This window comes from Eleutherodactylus coqui, chromosome 1 (genome assembly GCF_035609145.1).
Source record: "Eleutherodactylus coqui strain aEleCoq1 chromosome 1, aEleCoq1.hap1, whole genome shotgun sequence".
NCBI lineage: Eukaryota > Metazoa > Chordata > Amphibia > Anura > Eleutherodactylidae > Eleutherodactylus > Eleutherodactylus coqui.
Window position 1 is genome coordinate 489,105,273 of NC_089837.1, and position 21,167 is coordinate 489,126,439.

General features: G+C 44.2%; 1 long non-coding RNA gene across 1 annotated transcript; it reads left to right on the forward strand.

Moving 5' to 3' along the window:
• Nucleotides 1-253: 253 nt before the first annotated feature.
• Nucleotides 254-20,921, forward strand: LOC136613898 (uncharacterized). Its single transcript, XR_010790945.1, has 3 exons — nt 254-265; nt 19,608-19,646; nt 20,866-20,921. It is a non-coding gene; the product is annotated as an uncharacterized lncRNA (long non-coding RNA).
• Nucleotides 20,922-21,167: the final 246 nt, after the last annotated feature.

The following is a 21,167-nucleotide window of genomic DNA, read 5'->3' on the forward strand; positions in this document are numbered from 1 at the left end:
TCTGTTAATGTTAAACATCTAATGAGGATCAGGATTTGATGTACAATGAAGACTGTGTATGTATAAAAGTAGAGGGGCATCCCCTCCCTACGAGCATTATCTTTAAGTGTACTAAAAGTGTTAATGCTCCCACCTTCCTGAATACTCCATCTTTAGTGATTGATATTTTACAACTCATATAGGGGCCTGTTAGTTCCTACAGCCTCCCTGGATGGATGAGCGAAGAGCCTCCATTGTAGATCAAGTGAATCGAAAAAAATGTCAAGTAAGTCATAAATTATTATGCAAATGCGGTTTATACCGTGGAAAACCCTTGACTGATTTGCCCCATTATTTATCTTCTACATAATTGAATCTAATTAATCAAACTAAGATTCAAATATATCCCCCTTAAGAAATCTGCACTGTTTTTATGTCTGTCACTTATGTAGCTGCAATCACCGGGATTGTCAACATCTATATCAGTTCATGTCCCCAACGGGGCTCTCAATCTGAATTCTCTATCACACAAATTAGAGCTGTTTAATTAGTATGTTTTAAGAGCGTGGGAGGAAATGCAGACAAACATGAAGAGAACATGCAACTCCATGCAGATGTTGCCCTTGGTTGGAATGGAACCCAGGACTGTAATGCAACAATGCTAACTACTATCACTCAATCATTAGCAGGCACTAATTGTCAATTTAGTTGAGAATCAATGGTTTGGTTTGAGGCCTCATTCCATTCATACCAATGTAATTGGTGTCCATATTAGTTTCATATGTACTGAGCTAATAGTAGGTAAAGCAGCTCTCTACATGACCATGTTTTTTTCTACATCTGTAGACAACATGTACTTGTATTTCGAATGCACAGCTTGTTCTATTGCTGTTTGCTTAAAAGGAACTTTTAGATTTCCTTCACTCATAGTTTATTTCTGGTGCTTTTTCTAGTTTGTAAAAAAATAAAACAAAGAATTTCATGTGTTTCTTACAACTTTTGTTTGGCGGTGCTTTTTTATACACACATGCTGTGTTTTTCTCCTAAAGAGAAGTCAAGGGGAAACTCATAAAGAACCCCACTAAACCTAAGGCCTCCTTCACACGGGTGACAAAGTCGCATTGCGACAATGCTACAAATCCCAGGTATGAGAAGCCCATGCTTTCCTATGCGTTATTTCACACAAGCGATATTTTGTAGCATGCGCAATCCAACACAAAAACCTTGCAGGTCCGGCGATATGCACGTGACTTGTGAGGTTTTGTAGCCCATGGTTCCCTAGCGAGCCTTCCTTTCTGTTGCATCACATCGCACAAAAACGTGGTTTTCGTGTGGTGCGATGCAACTTTCACAGTAGGATATCCTACTGTCAAAGCCAAATCTAAGCCCTAGCTGCAGGGAAAAAATATAAAATACACATTCATCACCTTAAACGTGCTATCAGCCTCCCCCCCGCATCTTCTCCCCGGGTCCCAGCACTGATCTTCTTCTCTTCTGGCAGGGATTGAAAAATCTCCGCCTTCTGGAAGCACTGGCTGTGATTACTGATGCTTAGCCAATCACAGCCAGTACTCGATGAATGGCTGTGATTGGTTCAATCACAGCTGTCCATCAATTGCTGGGTATGATTGTCTAAGCTTCAGCCAATCACAGCCAGCGCTTCCAGAAGGCAGGGATTTTTCAATGCCCGCCAGAAGAGAAGATGATCAGTACCGGGACCCGGGGAGAAGATGTGGCCTGGCTCACAGCGCGTCTAAGGTGACATATGTGTATTTTTTTTCCTCTTCTTCAGCTACAGCTTTTTTTGAGGGGTAAGGCTTATATTTCAAGACTTCCTCTAAAATCCTCACATGTGATGCTACAAAGTCGCGAGACTCTGTAGGGTCACATGCGACTTTGCAGTGCTACAAAATCACAGTATTGCCGTGAGAAGATGCAGTGATATCGCATGGACCAGCAATGCGATATCGCTGCGATTTTCTCGCGGCAATGCCGTGTCGCCCATGTGAACAAGGCCTAAAGCACATTGCGATTTTAAATTTAAAAAAAAAACAAAAAAACAGCATGGACCTAAAATAACAGCGCCAAAAGTGAGGAAAAACACTAGACAAAATTAACTGTTTGTAATGCTACTCATGACTCCCCATAGACCAATAGCTAATATCTGACAATAGTCTTTTTCCTAGAAACACTCAGTGTGAAACCACCCTTTACTCACATGCCCCTTGATGGCTGCCCCTAATGGGCTTCATTCTGGTGCAAAGTGTTGTCTGTTTATACTCCATTAAATAACTTTTTATTCCAAAGAAAAGGGAGGACAAGAAATGAAATTCTGACAATGTAGAATTTTTAATGCATTCACAGTGGGGAAAAATAATGAGATATTTTAATACTTCTGACTTTTATAGATATCGCAATATCAATTATGGGTTTTTTTCTTGTTTAAATTATTTTATCAAAAAAGAGGTTGTTTTGAACTTTTTTAAACTTTTTTTTAGACTTTTAATTAATTTAAACTTTATTGGACTTTCTTTTACATTTTCCTTAGTCCAACTACAAGACTTAAACCTACAGATGTAGAAAACAATTAAGGAATCAGCAGTAGTTGATTGGTGGGGGTCCGCCACTGAGGACATCTGGCGATCAGCTGTTATCTGATCCACTGTCAGTATTGGTGGAGCCGGAAGCTGACAGCTCCACACACATTGCAGAAACCTGCAATCGATTTTGAGCTCTGTTATTGACTGCAGCCTCTTTGATGTCCTATAAACCAGGCAGGACTGCAGCTGTAAACAGAGACCAGAGCGGGGACCAAGCGGCATTGTGGGAAACAGCAGAAGCGGAAGAGGTGAGTATATGACAATTTGTTATGTTATGCAATAGGGAAGGGGTTGCACTGAGATGGTGCAACTCGGACAACCCCTTTAACATTTCATGGAATATGACATCTTAACTACAATGTACTACAGCACTGTAAATTGTTATTAACCCTTTCCAATCCACTGTCTGACGTCTTCGGAAATTCTGATTGAAGCCTGTGCAGCTCTTATGTCGAAAGACGTCCGGCAGGGTATTCTTACTGTATATTACTGGCCGCTCTGTTGTCGGGGGCCTCTCCAGCATGTCCCATACTGCAGTACTAGCTCTGGCAGGCAGATGGCGCCACTGTATAATGGCAGAAAGAGAAAACCCCCTAGGAAACCCTGAATCCAAAATTGGATTGCAAAGGGTTAAGATGTTACAGTCATGTGAAGAATTGCTGCATCTAGACAATAACTTGATTGTTCAAACAACATACTGCAGTACTCTTGAATCACAGTGTATTGTTTCTGCCATTGTTAGCGACAGGGCTTAATAGGTCACAATACATGGTAGGCCAAGAGGCTTCAATCCCAGCCATTGTGGATAGGTGTCAGCTATTTAACACAACCAACACATCCATGTGTGGAGCATGCTTGGCTCCTGCTCCCGCTTCACACACCCCAAACCTACGAATGACATCATCAGTCTTTAAGAGATTAAAGGGGTTGTCCCGCGCCGAAACGTTTTTGGTTTTTTTTCAACCCCCCCCCCCGTTCGGCGCGAGACAACCCTGATGCAGGGGTTAAAAAAGATCACCGGACAGCGCTTACCTGAATCCCCGCGCTCCGGTGACTTCTTACTTACCCGGTGAAGATGGCCGCCGGCATCTTCTACCTCCGTGGACCGCAGGGCTTCTGTGCGGTCCATTGCCGATTCCAGCCTCCTGATTGGCTGGAATCGGCACGTGACGGGGCGGAGCTACACGGAGCCCCATTGAGAAGATAAGAAGACCCGGGCTGCGCAAGCGCGTCTAATTTGGCCATTAGACGGCGAAAATTAGACGGCAACCATGGAGACGAGGACGCCAGCAACGGAGCAGGTAAGTGAAAAACTTTTGATAACTTCTGTATGGCTCATAATTAATGCACAATGTACATTACAAAGTGCATTAATATGGCCATACAGAAGTGTATAGACCCACTTGCTGCTGCGGGACAACCCCTTTAAGGATGGAAAATGACTGTGACTTGGTCAATTTGCTTATTTATTTAATTTATAAGTATGAGAGCACATCTTCTTCTCTGTACTGAACAGTCTGCAAACTGAGGCAATCTGTGACAGATGTGACCCAGGAATGAAGAATGACATCGGAGGAAAGGCAATTTACTAAATGGATTCTGTATATCAGATAAAGTAAAGAAACTGGCAAAAAAAATCTAATGGAAAAAAACTGACTGACCCAAACAGACTGTGTTTGCTCAGATGATGTTTGAGAAACCACAACATTTCGGAGTAAATATATCCATGTGTTCAGATGGATGAAACTCCAGAGGTCACCGGCAGTACATGAAGGTTGAAGAGAAACCACAGTTTTTTCCCATAATCATGGGGATTGGAGAGCTTCATACAATATCTTCTGCTACTATATAATCATAGGATATCTCTGGGTTTTCAGGGAGTCAAACATTTTAGCGCCATTTCTTACATTAGCGTAACTACAGCCATAGTTGTAATAGCAGCTGCTACAGGTGTAGTGCCCCCGAACTGTCTCTAAATAGGGATATTGATACGGTAGTTCTGAGAAATTGTGTAAATGTGCATTTAAATGTATTTAGCACTGTACTGAAATCTAGAGTGGAAGATGGTGGCTTGATAGTGTACAGTTAAAAGAGAGGGATAGAACAGCTCACTGACTCGTTTCAGTTCAGCCAATCAGCAGTAGGCTGGTGAGAGGAGCAAAAGTTTTAAAAGTTCCTGTAAATGTCTAGAAGTTTCAGATTTCATTAAAAGAGAGTAAAGTGTAGTGTAAATAGTTAAGCTGGTTTAGGGAACAGAAGCTCACAGCCCTTCTTGTATTAAGTTCCTGCAGAAGCAGTGCTATACAGGACAGCTGCAGTCTCCAGGGCCATGATACAAAACCCACAAAAGCAGTATGGAGCAGGAAAAGTAGCATTTGCTTAAGCCCCCATCCTCAGGACTGGACTCTGAAATTGGATTACACAGTTTTGTGCCTTCATCGATCTGATGAACCATTTTGGTTCTAAATTAAATAAACATGAGTTACACTGTCACCATTATCCTGACTCTCTTCTTTTCCTGTGATACATTACTCTATACCACACTAACAAAGCAGGGAGTAGAGACCAGCCCTTTAGGCTGGTTTCACACGGACGACAAAATCACATGATTTTTCTCACAATGCGACAGTGCTGAAAATCACATGTATGTGAAGCCCATGCTTTCCAATGGGTTCCTTCACATTAGCGATGTTTTTTCGCCTGCGAGCAAAAAAAATTGCAGGTTGCTAAATATTGCCGCGATTTGCGAGGTCTTGTAGCCCATGTTTCCCTATGGAGCCTTCTTATGTGTTGCATCGCATTGCACGAAATCGTGGTTTTTGTGCAATGCAATGCAATTTTTACAGTAGGAAATCCTACTGTAAAAACCCTAAAATAAGCCCTAGCTGCATAAAAAAAGAAAGACATACATCACCTAAGAGGTGCTGTCCAGCTCCAATGCACTTCTCCCAAAGCTCGCTGGTACTTGTTTGAAGTTTTCCAACATAGCTTCCTTTACATTCACTTGCAAATCAAATCAATGATGCATCTGCACAGCATTAGTTATAGGGTATACCATTTCTGCCTGCTGGAAGGACAGTTTAATTACCATTATCTTCTACATTCATCTAAATAAGCAACAGACCATAAGTATACAGTCAGGAGGACAAGCTGTGATCTCCTCTATTATAACTGCGTGACAAGAGCCTCTGATTAGAGATGAGCGAGCATACTCGTCCGAGCTTGATGCTCGTTCGAGTATTAGGGTGCTCGGGATGCTCGTTACTCGAGATGAGCACCACGCAGTACTCGTCTCGATTAAACGAGCACTGACCATTGAATTCAATTGAGCCGGCAATACAGCCGGCTCCATTGAAAGCAATGGCCTGCCGGCGAGCGCGGGATGAATTGTCGGGAAGGGCTTAAATATATAAGCCCTTCCCTGCAATTCATCCAGAAATGTGTAAAAAAATAATATATATATATACTCACCTGGTCCCGGCAGACGGAGTTCAGCGCGGCCAGCGGCAGTCCTCCAGAACTGCTCTGAACAGCTGTGAGTAGTATTCAGCAGCCGGGGATTTAAAATCCCCGCGTGCTGAATGAGCTGCCTCTAATTGGTCACAGCCTGACCAATCAGAGGCAGATTCCACTCACACACCCATTCATGAATTTATGAATGGGTGTGTGACTGCTGCCTCTGATTGGCTCAGCAGGACCAATCAGATGAGAGGCAGCAGTCACTCACCCATTCATAAATTCATGAATGGGTGTGTGAGTGGAATCTGCCTCTGATTGGTCAGGCTGTGACCAATTAGAGGCAGCTCATTCAGCACGCGGGGATTTTAAATCCCCGGCTGCTGAATACTACTCACAGCTGTTCTGAGCAGTTCAGGAGGACTGCCGCTGGCCGCGCTGAACTCCGTCTGCCGGGACCAGGTGAGTATATATATATTTTTTATTTTTACACATTTCTGGATGAATTGCAGGGAAGGGCTTATATATTTAAGCCCTTCCCGACAATTCATCCCGCGATCGCCGGCAGCCCATTGCTTTCAATGGAGCCAGCTGTATTGCCGGCTCCATTGAATTCAATGGGCTAACATCGTTCTTCTCTGCCACAGCTGTGGCAGAGGAGAACGATCTTTATGCTGACAGTGCGGAGGGGGTCTCACTCTTGCCTCTATTGTGGCTTAATAGTGGGACCTGGGAACTTGAGATGCAGCCCAACATGTAGCCCCTCGCCTGCCCTATCTGTTTCTGTGTCGTTCCCATCACTTTCTTGAATTTCCCAGGTTTTCACAAATGAAAACCTTAGCGAGCATCGGCGATATACAAAAATGCTCAAGTCGCCCATTGACTTCAATGGGGTTCGTTACTCGAAACAAACTCTCGAGCATTACTGAAAGTTCGACTCGAGTAACGAGCACCCGAGCATTTTGGTGCTCGCTCATCTCTACCTCTGATCAGTGATTGTGATAGGAGTGCCTGTGTCCCCAACAAAGCAGTATATGTGGTATGGTCCTTGTGACAGCATAATACAGACTGAAAAACTGACTAGTTTCAGACAGCATAAACCCAAGTAAATCTGAGCTGGACAAAACTGAGATCACATGATCATCCATGGTTGGGAGTCTAAGATAGAAAGGAATAACTAATCATAGCTACACAATGAATGAAAAAAAAATCACTGGAATGGCCCTTTAATAGTATATATCGAACAACAATTCTGAGTTATCAATCGAGGCAGAAAGTTTTAATTAAAGTCAGAATGAATTTTCCAAATCTAGAACGCTTACATTGTCAATATAGAAATTTTCCAAGTACCATTTACATAAGACGCAATGGAAAAAAAGGCCACTCTCATATAGTTACTCTCCATTAAAATGAATCACTAACAGGAGTCTCCAAGTGCTTAGACATGCTATAAAAGTTATTTTTAGGGCATTCCCCTTTGATGTCTGACTTTTATGAGTATTGCATCACTTGTTCATATGTTGGAAATGGTCAATTTGACCCTGCAGACTGAGCAATTATCTGAAAATTGTAAGAACATTTAACCTATAAATGAAAAATTCAAGTAAACAAGAGATAATCTTGTCCCCAGTATTTATCAGTCTGCAGGATATGCTGCATTTTCCTGAAACAAGTAGTCTTCTAAAATTCCTGCAGAGAACATATGGGACGGGGCTCATTTACTACTGATCAGCAGGTGACAGAATGGCTTAATGTTATTGGTGTCCCACAGTAGACAGAGCAGGGGGAGCAGCTGGTTGTGAAGAGAAGAAATGGATGATTGAATAGAACATGCAGAAGAGTTTTGTTGTCATATAGTTTTGAATTTGGCTTATTATATGAATTATTCAATTACAGCAAGCCTTACCTTATATTACGATAACTTGTACTATCATACAATACTGTAACTAAAGATAACGTGTCAGAACTTGAACCAGGAGCTTCTTGTACTGCAAGCACTGACCCTTCTTATTGAGCTATACAGTTTGTGAACACTTTCCCTGCATATGTCTCAGCCTTTGTTTATCAAACAGATTTATTGTGGCTATCTGATGCAACTTCACACAGCACAACTCAACAGTCTGCACATGTGTGATACTTAAATGTGGGAACCCACTAAGTGTGAATTTGAAAGAAGTGTCAGTTCATGTAACCAGACGTTTTCTAACCCAGTTTCCAAATATTTAAAGGGGTTGTCCCGCGGCCAAAACGAAAAATTTTTCACACCCCAGTCCCCCATGTTAAGCAGGCATCACAAACTACCCCTGTAAATCGGTTTTTTAGAGCGTTTCTACTCACCATGAAGCTGTTTCATGAAGTTATAAAAATCTTCTTCCAAGATGGCCACCGTCATTTCCCAAGGTGCACCGCTGGTCTTCTCCCATGGTGCACTGCGGGTCTTCTCCCATGGTGCACCGTGGATGTTCTTCTCCAGTCTGAGCTCCACTGCCAATTACAGCCACCTCATTGGCTGATCGGCACCATGTGACAGGGGCGGCGCTACGCGATGATGCTGAGAAGGGGGAGGAGTCAGGACGCAGCTCATGAGCCCGGACCATCCAGAAGAGGAATCTTCAGTGCGCAAGCGCGACTGTTCGTGCGACCAGAGCAGAAGTTTAGTCGTCGCCATGGAGACGGGGACGCCAGCAGCGGAGGGGGTAAGTGTATAACTTCTGTATGGCCGATATTTAATGCACGATGTACATTACAAAGTGCATTAATATGGCCATACAGAAGTGTATACCCCCACTGTCTTTCACGGGACAACCCCTTTAATGCTGTTTGTTAAAATTTCGAAAAACAGTATTGGTCTCTTGACATTTTTTTTTAATCATTTTGCTGATCCCTCCCTATTTGTGGACCCTCGGTATATTATCAGTTGGCCTAATAATTAAAATCACCCTGCTTCTGACACAGATCTTTGACATGATCAATTTTGGATGGATTCCCCCTTTAAATATTTTCTATAATTTTATTCACGCAGTTGGAGTATCAGAAAATCCCACAAATCTTTAAAGCTTTAGGCTTTATATTACATCCAGTAATAGAGAACACAAAAGTCTAGAAATAATACAGATGAATGGAGCCAATGGAGTTCTGAAATCTGTGCTGGCGGCTAAAATTACTTCAAAAGTGAAAATCCTGAGAGGTTACGTAGGAGCCATTAAATACAGCTCTATACCCTACACCACAGATATTATGGGGCATAACTCATTGAAATTACACTTTTTTTATATATGACTACAGACTTCAAATGGCATGCTGGCCTGAAACATATGCCTCAGATGATTTGGCCCTTCGTCCCAATTTCATGCCTTTTTGCACGATTTCCTTTATTACTACTTTTTCGCTAAATTATTCATTGAGTAATGAGAGTTATTTGATTTTTGACCGAACAACAGATTTCAATAAGTTAATTTCCTTTGGATATTAAAATCATAAATTTCATTGATCTTATTGCTTCTCGCCGGCTTATTTTACCTGAGAAGAAATCAAGGTCACGTTACAGAATATTAAATTCCATACATTATGTTGCCACAATAAGTATTTGTATGCAAACCTAAGAGCATGGGAGGGATATAATCCGAGTATGATGAAGTGATAATCAATAGTGTTTATTAATGGGTTCTACTAATGTGTTGACTTTTCCTCTTACCTTTCAGAATTTGGAAATGGATCGATGAAGTAAATATTCTGGGGAATATTTTATAAAAATGGGGATGTATTTGTCACTGATTAAAGGGATATTAGGGTCTCTTTTAACTGATGACCTAAGTGTCACGTCCACTGGGCACACCTCACCACAGAACGGATACAGGGTGACGTTCACAAAGAACGCAAAATACTACACCAAAATAATACAGGTCAGAGAACACCACTCCGGGAACTATAAGATGGAAAACCTGTCCCTAATCTAACAGGGAGGTGAGGAGCCCCTGTCTACAAGCAGTGTAATTGTCCTACAGAGGACAGCCCCTCTGTCTTCTCCTGGGCCCTGAATATCTCTTGCAGGAACCCCTGGAGAGGTGCACTGACACTGCAGAACGAAACAATAAAGGTTAACAAAAAGCAACAGAAATGATCACCAGTACTTATCCAAATTGGAGTTTTTTCACCCACAATAGAGGCACGAACCTACACCAACCACTCCTCTATAGAACTGAAATAAACAGCACGGGGAAAAGTGCGTGGTAGGAATATAAAGCTCTCCACCCCTGATGGTAGCTACAGCAGCTAGAGAACCACAGTCCAAACCCTCTCTTAGGAATGACTAATAGTTAGCATACACATATGCAGTAAACTGAGAGATAGCGGCCATAACGTGCATTGACCCTTCTCCTGCACAGTACCTCCCCTCCGAGGTGGGGCCTCTGGGCTCTTAGAACCTGGTTTACCAGGATTCCATTTATGAAAATTTCTAATTAATCGGTTTACCTCAGCCGCTGGAACTTTTCTCATTTTTATGCCACTCTCATTACTTTTTGAAAAGGTGGGCAGGGCTTAGATGAGGAGGCATGACCTTCCACAACCCAAAAGACTAGAATTCACTGCAGAAACTGGTGTAAATTATAGTGAAATCTACGCCTGCTCATAGCTGGTACAGATTTCATTTTCTGGATCTTGGAGTGCCAAAAGATACTTTCAATTTATTAAAAAGGGCACGCCTCTTACTCCAGCGCACTTAGGACAGATATAGAAAACACCTTAATACACCTTGGCCACTGTTTCATTTTAACCTATGAGCAAAGAAAAAACTTCTTAATCCATTCCCTTACAAATACAACATTTCCAATCTTCGTCATTAGCATATCTTTAAACCCTTTGCAACAACAAATGTACATCTACAATGTGTGCCAGGTTTATATATGGCAAATTCGGGATCCAAGACTGCACCATACATGGCAGGTACCGACTGTGTTACATGGCTGACACCCAGCTGTTTTAACCCCTCAATGGTATATATATTGTCACATGGTGTGTATTGCCCACTATTTTGCAGTTTACAGATAGGGGCTGTTTCTTAGCACATAGCACAGTAAGTGTCCTTTAATGATCCCATACAGATAGCCAATTATTGCTGGTTGGAGGTTTAGGTTTGGTTGCCCAAACGAAAATTTCCTGTTTCTCGAGTTTATCTTTATGTTGTAGGAATTATATGTCTCTCCAGCTTGTTGTGGGCAAAGCAACATAATTTTCATTGGACTGTTCTTTATTAGCTGCTTTACTAGCTCTTGTGCATTTGCATGCTCACAGTATATACAGAGATCTCTATACATGCTGTGACAATGTAAACACACATAGGCTAGTAAAACAGCTAGTAAAGAGCAATCCATTATGCTGCTTTGCCCACAGCAAACTTGAGCAGACAACATAAAGATAAGTGCTAGAGATGAGCGAGCATGCTCGTTCGAGCATTAGCATACTCGAAAGTACTCATTACTCGAGCGAGCACCACGTGGTGTTTGAGAAAATTTCACCCTCTCCTCCCCAAATGTTTAGCTGCTTTTTTAGCCAATGAATATGCAGGGAAAGCTTTGGCACCTCCTGCTATGATGTGCCAACCCTGTGCACGTCTATAGCAGTGACTGGCTGGCCAGATCAGGTGACCTGGGATTATAAAAACTCAGGTCACCTGATGCTCACCTCACACGGAGGCTGGATAAGCTGAGGGACAGAGCTGCTGTGAATGAGGGAGAACGTTAGTGTAGGTTAGAAGGAGCGTTTAGGCAGTGATCCATCTGCAAAGAACCCCACAGTCCTTTTTAGGACTACAACTCCACTTTTGTACATCATCAGTTTGGCTGCCTGGGACCAGTAGTGCACACAAAGCATTCACAAGCATCCCGGCTGTATACTGCATACTGTTACCGGTTCTATACAGTATACTTCTACTGGTGTACACAGAGTATATAGTAACTAACAAAACTCCTCATTTTCCATTTTTTTTATTTGTTTTTGGCTTAAAGCAAACGCAAAATACCCTTAGTCTGTGTCCTATATAACAAGACTGTACAAATTTTACACTATTTTTGGCTTAAAGCGTACGCAATATATCCCTGTGTGTGTCCTGTTGATCCACACTATATAACAAGACTGTACGCAGTTTACACTGTCTATTTTTGGCTTAAAGCATACACAAAATAGCCCTGTGTGTGTCCTGTCGATCCACACTATATAACAAGACTGTACACAGTTTACACTATCTATTTTTGGCTTAAAGCATACGCGAAATACCCTTAGTCTGTGTCCTCTCGATCCGCACAATAAAATAGGACTGTACAAATTTTACACTGTCTATTTTTTGCTTAAAGCGTCCGCACAATACCCCTGTGTGTGTCCTGTCGATCCACACTATATACAAGACTGTACGCAGTTTACACTGTCTATTTTTGGCTTAAAGCATACGCAAAATACCATTATACAACATGATCAACACTATGGGTAAGGGTCGAGGACGTGGACATGGGCGTCCGAATGAGGGTGTGGGCAGAGGCCGAGGTCCTGGGTGGGGTGAACCAGTGCCTGCTGCTGAGGGAGAAGTAGTACGCCGCATATATACGTTCCCTAGCTTTATCTCAGTTTGCAGGTCCGCGTGGAAGCCGATTATTAAAACCACAACAGTACGATCACGTATCCAGTAATTTATCCACCACCCAGTCTTCCACGCAGTCCACTCACGCTAGCCAAGGGACTGGACCTGTGAATCCTCATGCTGATCCTCTTTCCTCCCAGCCTGGTCACTCCAAGAAAAGGAGAGATTCAGAACAAGCATAATCACAGGAACTGTTCTCAGGTCCCTTCCCTGAGTCGCAAACAACGGTTCATGAGCCACCTGAGGAGTTTGTCGTGACCGATGCCCAAAATTTGGACCTTTCACAGACTCAGGGTGATGAGAGTGGGGACTTCCAAGTAGTGTCTCAAGAGGTATTTATTAATGATGATGATGATGATGATGAGACACAATTGTCTGTCAGTGAGGTTGTTAGGGCAGTAAGTCTGAGGGAGAAGCAGACTGAGGATTCAGAGGAAGAGCTGATGGATGATGAGGTGACTGATCCCACCTGGGTTGCTAAGCCTACTGAAGACAGCACTTCAGAGGGGAAGGCAAGTGCAGCACCAGAACAGGTGGGAAGAGGCATTGGGGTGGCCAGAGTGAGAAGCAGGGCCAGAGCAAGTAATCCCCCAACTGTTCCCCACAGCACTTCCTCACAGCAAGCTCCCATGCAGAGGGCTAGGGGTTCGAAGGTCTGGAGGTTTTTAATGAGAGTGCGGGCGACCAACGAACAGTGGTGTACAACCTGTGCCACACCAAGATCAGCAGGGGAGCCACCACTACCAGCCTGACTACCACCAGCATTCGCAGGTATATGATAGCTAAGCACCCAACGAGGTGGAACGAAGGTCATTCACCATCTGCGGGTCACACCACTGCCTCTTCCCCCTGTGTCACATGCTGGTACTGAGATGCAATCCCCCTCCCAGGACGTAGGCACGAGCGTCTTCCACCCTGCACCCACCCCTTCATGTGCACGGTCCTCCACTGCCTCCACCAATGTGTCTCAGCGCAGCGTTCAGCCGTCAATAACACAAACATTAGAGCGCAAGCGCAAATATGCAGCTACCCACCCGCATGCACAATCGCCAAACGTGCATATCTCCAAACTGCTGAGCCTGGCAGAGGCTTTCCGCAACCTCATGGCGGAGGCACTCCCTCTCTACAAGCTGTGCTGTCCCCGCCCTACACCAGCAGGTGTCACGGAATATCAACCATGCCCTCACCAACGCAGTTACTGGGAAGGTCCACTTAACCACCGACACGTGGACAAGTGCTGGTGGGCAGGGACACTACATCTCCCTGACAGCACATTGGCTTGGACGGAGTCTGACCCTGGGTCCGCTCACGTGCCACCCACACCGAGGATTGCGGGTCCTATCTTGGTCATGGTTTCTCTGGCTTATTATGCCACCTCCTGCAACCCCCCCTCCTCCATCTCTCAATTACCATCTGTGAGCATGTCGCCTTCAGTAGGTAGCTCAAGGCGCTGCAGCACTGCCGTGGGGAAGCGTCAACAGGCTGCGCTGAAACTCCTGAGCTTAGGTGACAAGAGGCACACTGCCCAAGAGCTGTTACAGGGTTTGACGGAGCAGTCAGATCTGTGGCTTTCACTGCTGAACCTCCAACCAGGCATGGTCGTGTGTGACAATGGGCATAACCCGGTGGCGGCTCTGCAGCTTGGCAGACTAACACACGTGCAATGCCTCGCCCACATGTTCAATCTGGTGGTTCAGCGCTTTCTTAAAAAGCTACCCCAATTTGTCTGAGCTGCTCAGCAAGGTGCGTCGCGTGGGCGCACATTTCAGAAAGTCCACCACAGATGCTGCCACCCTCGGGACACTGCAACAGCGCTTCCAGCTGCCAGTTCACCGACTGTTGTGCGACGTGTCCACGTGCTGGAATTCAACTTTTCACATGTTGGCCAGGGTTTACGAGCAGCGTAGCGCTTGAATACCAGCTGCAACATGCCTGTCGAAGTGGTAGTCAGCCTCCGCACTTCTTCACAGAGGAGTGGGCATGGATGTCTGACATCTGTCAGGTGTTAGGAAACTTTGAGGAGTCAACACAAATGGTGAGCGGCGATGCGGCCATTATCAGAGTGACCATCCCGCTGCATTGCCTGTTGAGATGGTCGCTGCTAAGCATTAAGGCCGATGCTTTGCGGATAGAACAGGAGTTGGGGGATGACAATACGTTGCTTGATAGCCAGACCACCCTCAGGTCTGTTTCTCAGCGTGTATTGGAGGAGGAGGAGGAGGAGGGGGAAGAGACTGCTGCCCACACTGCAGAGGGTACCCATGCTACTTCCTTCACATCTGTTCAGTGTGTATGGGCTGAAGAGGAGGAGGAGGAGACTGAGAGTCATCCTCCTAGTGAGGACAGTGATGTGTTGTGTACTGGGACTCTGGCACACATGGCTGACTTCATATTAAGCTGCCTTTCCCGTGACCCTCACGTCAGACGCATTCTGGCCAACATGGATTACTGAGTGTTCACCCTTCTCGACCCATGGTATAAGGAGAACCTTTCCACTCTCATTCCCGAAGAGGAAAGGAGTACAAGAGGGATACAATACTACAGGGCCCTGGTGGAAAAGCTGATACTAAACTTCCCATCTGACAATGCTAGCGGTAGAGGACGTAGTTCAGTGGGCCAACTAGCAGGGGAGACGAGAGGAACAGGCATCATGTCCAGCGCAGACAGGGGAACACTCTCCAAGGCCTTTGACAGTTTTATGGCACCCCAGCCAGACTGTATCACTACTCCCCTGTCTAGGCTGAGTAGGAGGGAACAGTGTTAAAAGATGGTGAGGGAGTACATAACCGACTGTACCAATGTCCTCCGTGATCCCTCTGCTCCATACAACTATTGGGTGTCAAAGCTGGACACGTGGCACAAACTGGCGCTGTACGCCCTGGAGGTGCTGGCCTGCCCTGCCGCTAGCGTGTTATCAGAGAGGGTGTTTAGTGCTGCTGGGGGGATTATCACAGATAAGAGTACCCACCTAACAACTGACAGCGCCAACAGGCTTACACTTATTAAGATGAACAAAGCCTGGATTTCTCCAGACTTCTCTTCTCCACCGCTGGAAAGCCGCTTAACATAAAGTATCTTTAAGCTGGAACTGGAGAACCATGCACCCTCTATCACTCCAAAAAAGGATAGAAGTAGCTTGGTCTATCCTTCTCTGATCTTCCTCCTCCTCCACCTTTTCCTCCTCCTAAACCAGCATGTCAGCACGCTGAACAGCCAATTCTTCAGAGGGCCATAAGGCTCTGTCAAAACAATTTTTTCTGAGGGCCGCCTTCAGATTCTCGCCCCTAATTTTGAAGAGGTTCACCACTAGAATTCAGCAAACGTGCTGGTTCCAGCTTCATACGCCCACAGAGTCCACAAATGTATCCTAGCACAGTGTCCAGCTATCTGACACCGAGACAGAATGAATTGTCCTGGTTTGGCCACTGTAATTTCTTCATGGTACATGCTGTCTTTCCCTGGGGCACTGGTTAAAAAGCCCCTCGGGGAGAGGCAGGAGCTGGGACAGGCGGTAGCTTGCCTGTCAGTGGACCGCCACCTGGATTTCATTAAGCAAATACGAGCTCTATGTTAAAAAAAATATGTCAGGGGTTCACCTGCACTCTGGGTAAACAAACCTTTCAGGGGTACACCTATACTCTTGGTACACAAATCTTTCAGGGGTTCGCCTATACTCTTGGTACACAAATTTTTTAGGGGTTCAACTACACTCTTAATAAACAAATCTTTCAAGGGTTCACCTATACTCTTGGTAAAAAAATCTTTTGTTGTTGAATTGTGGAGATGTGTAGAAGTACTGGCATCTGAGTCCCCTTTATGACCACGTTTGTGCCTCATGACATTTTGTGACGGAGGTGGCATGGGATTAGAATTATGATCATACGTTAATTTATCAGCAATTCTCATCAGCATTGTGGGCTATCACCCACAATTTCAAAGAGAGACGATGCCAGGCCCTGCCAATTCTCTGCAGTGTGTGTCTCCGCTTCCTTCTCATCCAATATGCACTTATAAATAGACTTGAGGGTGGTGTGGCTATCAAGCGAGCGTGTGGCATGAGGACAGCTGAATGCTGCACTGGGAAAAATTTCAGTACGCTGTGGCCTACTGAGTAAGCGAAGGGGTGCACCCTATCCCGTCTTGGATGGGGACAGCTGGATGCTACGCTGGGAAAAATTTCAGTACGCTGTGGACTACTGAGTAGGCAAAGGGGTGCGTCTTACCCCGTATGGAAAATTTCAGTACGCTGTGGACGCAGGCTCGTGCCTGCATCCTGGGGGGGATTGGACAGCAATGCCAGCATGTAACACAGGAAAAGAGGCAGTGGTGTCACCCGCAGGCGGTGATTGCCCTTCGTTCCACCTAGTGTGGTGCTTAGCTAAGATGTGCCAGCACTTCAGCTTTGATTTGCAATGGGAAAGCCCACAATTTTTTAATTAAGGTATATTACAAAATTGATGAGATACACACAGGGTGTTAGTTGAGCTTAAGTGTCTAAAATGTTACGTAAACATTAAAAATTGTACCTCCATTTTGGATGTTTGCAAGCGAAAACATATTTGGACATGTAACGTGTGAGTTTGACCTAATCTCTCTGGCGCTCTCATTAAAATGAATGGGCAGTGGCATGCCTGCTCAACCTCCACTTTTTTGGGGGGGACCAATCAGACTCCTGTTCTCAGGATTGGGAGGGTCCCAGTAGTCAGACCCCCACTAATCACCTACTTATCCCCTATCCTGTGGATAGAGGATAAAGTGTTGCAAACATAACACCCCTTAAAGTATTTAGTATACAGCTTGTAAGCTCCTAAGCTCCTCCTTGTGGTGGCTGCAGGCAGCAAGCATGTTAACCTATTGTCCATACTGTCTATATGTCTATGCAGGGTATTTTGAGCTCTGTAACAGAAAAAGGTCTCCAAACCTTATAACTATATAAATTTAAAACCAATTCATGTCAATGAAAATAATACGTAATGGTGGATCTTGACTTTAAGGTCCAAAAATAACTAATAATTAGTATTGGCAAATGGAAATGTGCCCCCACAATGTTAAATGCTTTAGTTGACCAAACAACTTTTGTTACTCTATTAGCAACATACTATTCCATCTTTACCATTGTTATTCAGGGTTATACAAAAAGAAGGAGCAGATTTGGGGATTTAATTTGAAACTATAAAAGAGAGGTACACAATCCGCACACCACTGAAAAGAGGAAGGTTCAACATTTTTTACGACATATCAGTAAGTTCCATTTTCAGTCATACTGCAGCGCTGGATATCTCATTTACAGTTTTTTGGTCCCTGAAGTACGTCTGCATATACAGCCAAGTTTAACAAATTTCCTGTACTTCTCATAAATTTGCTTGTGATGAGGCGGCTGTTTTTGGAATTAACGCCACATTCACGTTACACTTGAAGAATGGATTCACGCTTGGCAAACTCAACCACATAAAATAATGTTACCTGTGGTGTCACCATTTTCCTATAAACTGTAAACAACAAGAAACCGCGCTGCGGTGGCCTTTACTGGAACATACTGGAGTGTCCTAAAAACTTTGAACCTTCCTCTTTTCAGTGATATGAGGATTGTGTCCATGTCTTTTATAGTTTGTTTGTAATTACATCTCTAAATCAACTCCTTTTTTGGAATAACCCTGTAGAACTCTTCTTTTCTGTCTTGAAATAGATTCATATTTGACTTAGAATTCTTGTATAACATCTATATAATAGAAATGTTCAAAAATATCCCAAGTCCCCAACAAATGAAATCTCAGCCTCTTGGAAATACTGCAGAGGCAGGCAGATAAAAAAGGTCATAATGGAACTGAATGATAAAAGACTTCCCTTCTCTTATCCACTTATCTCCTAATCTATTGCACTCCTTTATCTTATCTCCATTTTGTGTCCTCTTGAAGCCATGATTGGCTAAGATGAGTCTGTTGTCTACAAAGCCTGAGGAAATGGTGATTACCATGTGTGTGTGTTTGCAGACAGATGCTCAGTAACTCACACAGTTATTATGAGCTGTGCCTAATCTTCACAACCAAAGCAATTTGTACACATTTAAATCAGTGGCCTCGTTTCCCAGCTTTGTTTGATTACCGAGTAAATTGTACGCACAGAGCAAAGCCATCATTTTTGTCTTCAGTTAAGAATTCTCTATGAAATGAATCTGCAATTATCAATTTCATGAAAATACAACATATATTTAATTAACTGATCAGAAATAAATCACTACATTACAATAGGGATCAGTAATGCGTCATCTACTGCAGCCAATACTGGGTCATAGCTTCAATATTGGTTGATAAATAGGCATTGTCTGCAATACTACACTCCTCCTGTAGTGGCCATTGCAGGAAAAATGACTGGCTGGTGCCAGGAGCCAGATTGGCAGTGATCAATTGATCATGGTAGCAGCTCCTTTAAAACGCCTTTAAAACAATTTCCAAGCCCAATCAAGACTTCTTCCAAAGAAGGAAAATAGAATAATTGGGAACATATAATAGATGGGAAATAGGAGATTTATTAAATTATTTGATCCCATTTAGAGATGAGCGAACGTACTCGGATAAGCACTACTCGTCCGAGTAATGTGCTTTATCCGAGTATCTCTCCGCTCGTCCTGAAAGATTCGGGGCGCTCCGCTGCTGACAGGTTAGTCGCAGCGGGGAGCGGGGCAGAGCGGGCGGGAGAGAAGGAGAGAAAGATCTCCCCTCCGTTCCTCCCCGCTCTCCCCTGCAGCTCCCCGCTCCGCAGCGCGTCCCGAATCTTTCAGGACGAGCAGAGAGGTACTCGGATAAAGCACATTACTCGGACGAGTAGTGCTTATCCTAGTACGTTCGCTCATCTCTAATCCCATTATATCAAGAAGTAATATACCCAGCCTGAAGGATTAAAAAAGCACATCTGAGTAATAATCTTTAATTTTTCCATACTAGGGATGGATGCAGACAGCAGAGGGTCCCAGCAGAAAAATTGTGAGTAGACCTATTTGTCACATCCATCCTGATGAGGACACTGACCAACAGAAACAGGGATTAAGGACAGGGGCAGGCAAGATGATGTGTGGAACATTAGAGGGGATGGAATAGCTAGACTTTCAGATACTACACAATAAACAGGGGTGGAACTAAGATCTATCCCTGATTTTGGCATGATAGTACCTCACCATTAAGCTGGACATTTAAACTTCACAACGGACTGTCTCACTTTGCTGCTGATCCATGCTTGTATATGTCCTGTGTATGTTAGCAGGGAAATACTCACATCCTACCACTCGGTCCAGATGGTTACACTTGACTTCAAAGAAAAATATACTTATGGAGGAACATGGACACATTGCAGGTAAGTATTTTCCACTGCTTTTATTAGATCATTGTGATCTAATAAAAGCAGTGAAAAATACTTACCTGCATTGCGTCCAGGTTCCTCCATAAATATATTTTTCTTTGACATTAAGCTGGGCATCTGCCCTAAGAAGGACAACCCTGTGTCAGGAACCTAGAGGGTTTTCCTGCACATCTCTAGATGTAAAGCTAGAAGAAAGGAACTGGACAAGGGAAGAACAGAATGGTACAGACAAATAAACAGACTGCAGACTGGCGTACAAGGAGGATAGTAAAAAGTGGAAGTGCAGACTAACGACGACCAAAGTACGAGGTCAGACTAACAAGGGCCAATGTACAAGTAAAGTAGACACACTCCAAGAGAGTAACCAGAAGTGCTAGGCACAGAACCATGGACTACTGTGATAGACCAGTACACAAAAATGTATAACCGGTATCCTCTTTTAGATGGAGCTGGAATAAGTACCAACAGATTGGTACTGATAGGCTGACTGAGGCAAATTACAGCCAAGTTAGCCTGTCAGCACTAAAGAAGGAAGAAGTCTCTCTCTTGGCATCCAGTGCCAAATGATAAGTGTAGTGGCCTGGAGTTGGGGTGTCTTTAGGGTAGGTGTATGTCTGTCTCGTGTGAACTGTTTTGTGGATGTGTGTCTTGTGTATGTACTTGTAAACTGTCTTGTCACCCTCCCCCCCCCCCCTTTTAATCTGTGAGTTGTGCTTAGTCTCGCAAGGAGGGAGTAGAAGGGGAAGGCAGAGCTAGAGAGAGGAAGGGGGGATTGCAGAGAGGTAGTTGGTGGAGGAGAACGTGTCAGCGTGAGGCTAAAACTGATTCATTCTTCTGCCCCTGCAGAGCCGTGGGTTTGTCTCATATATCACGAGACATGCTGGCAACAGGACCTAAACAAGAAGCAATAGCGTGAAACAGTGCCAGCTGAGATGTATAGCTGGCACCAAAGGGCAATAGACAGGAGTGGCGAGAGGAACATTGTGTCCGGAGAGTACCCACGTGGATTGTCACATCAGATAACTTGGGCTGAGGACACCTCGTAACGGGAAGAAAAGTGCCTCCTAGGAGAATGTGTGAGAATGTGTGTAACTGAAACACGTCAGGAGGAAAACCTCTGTGTTGTGTCATGTCTGAACTGTCATCTT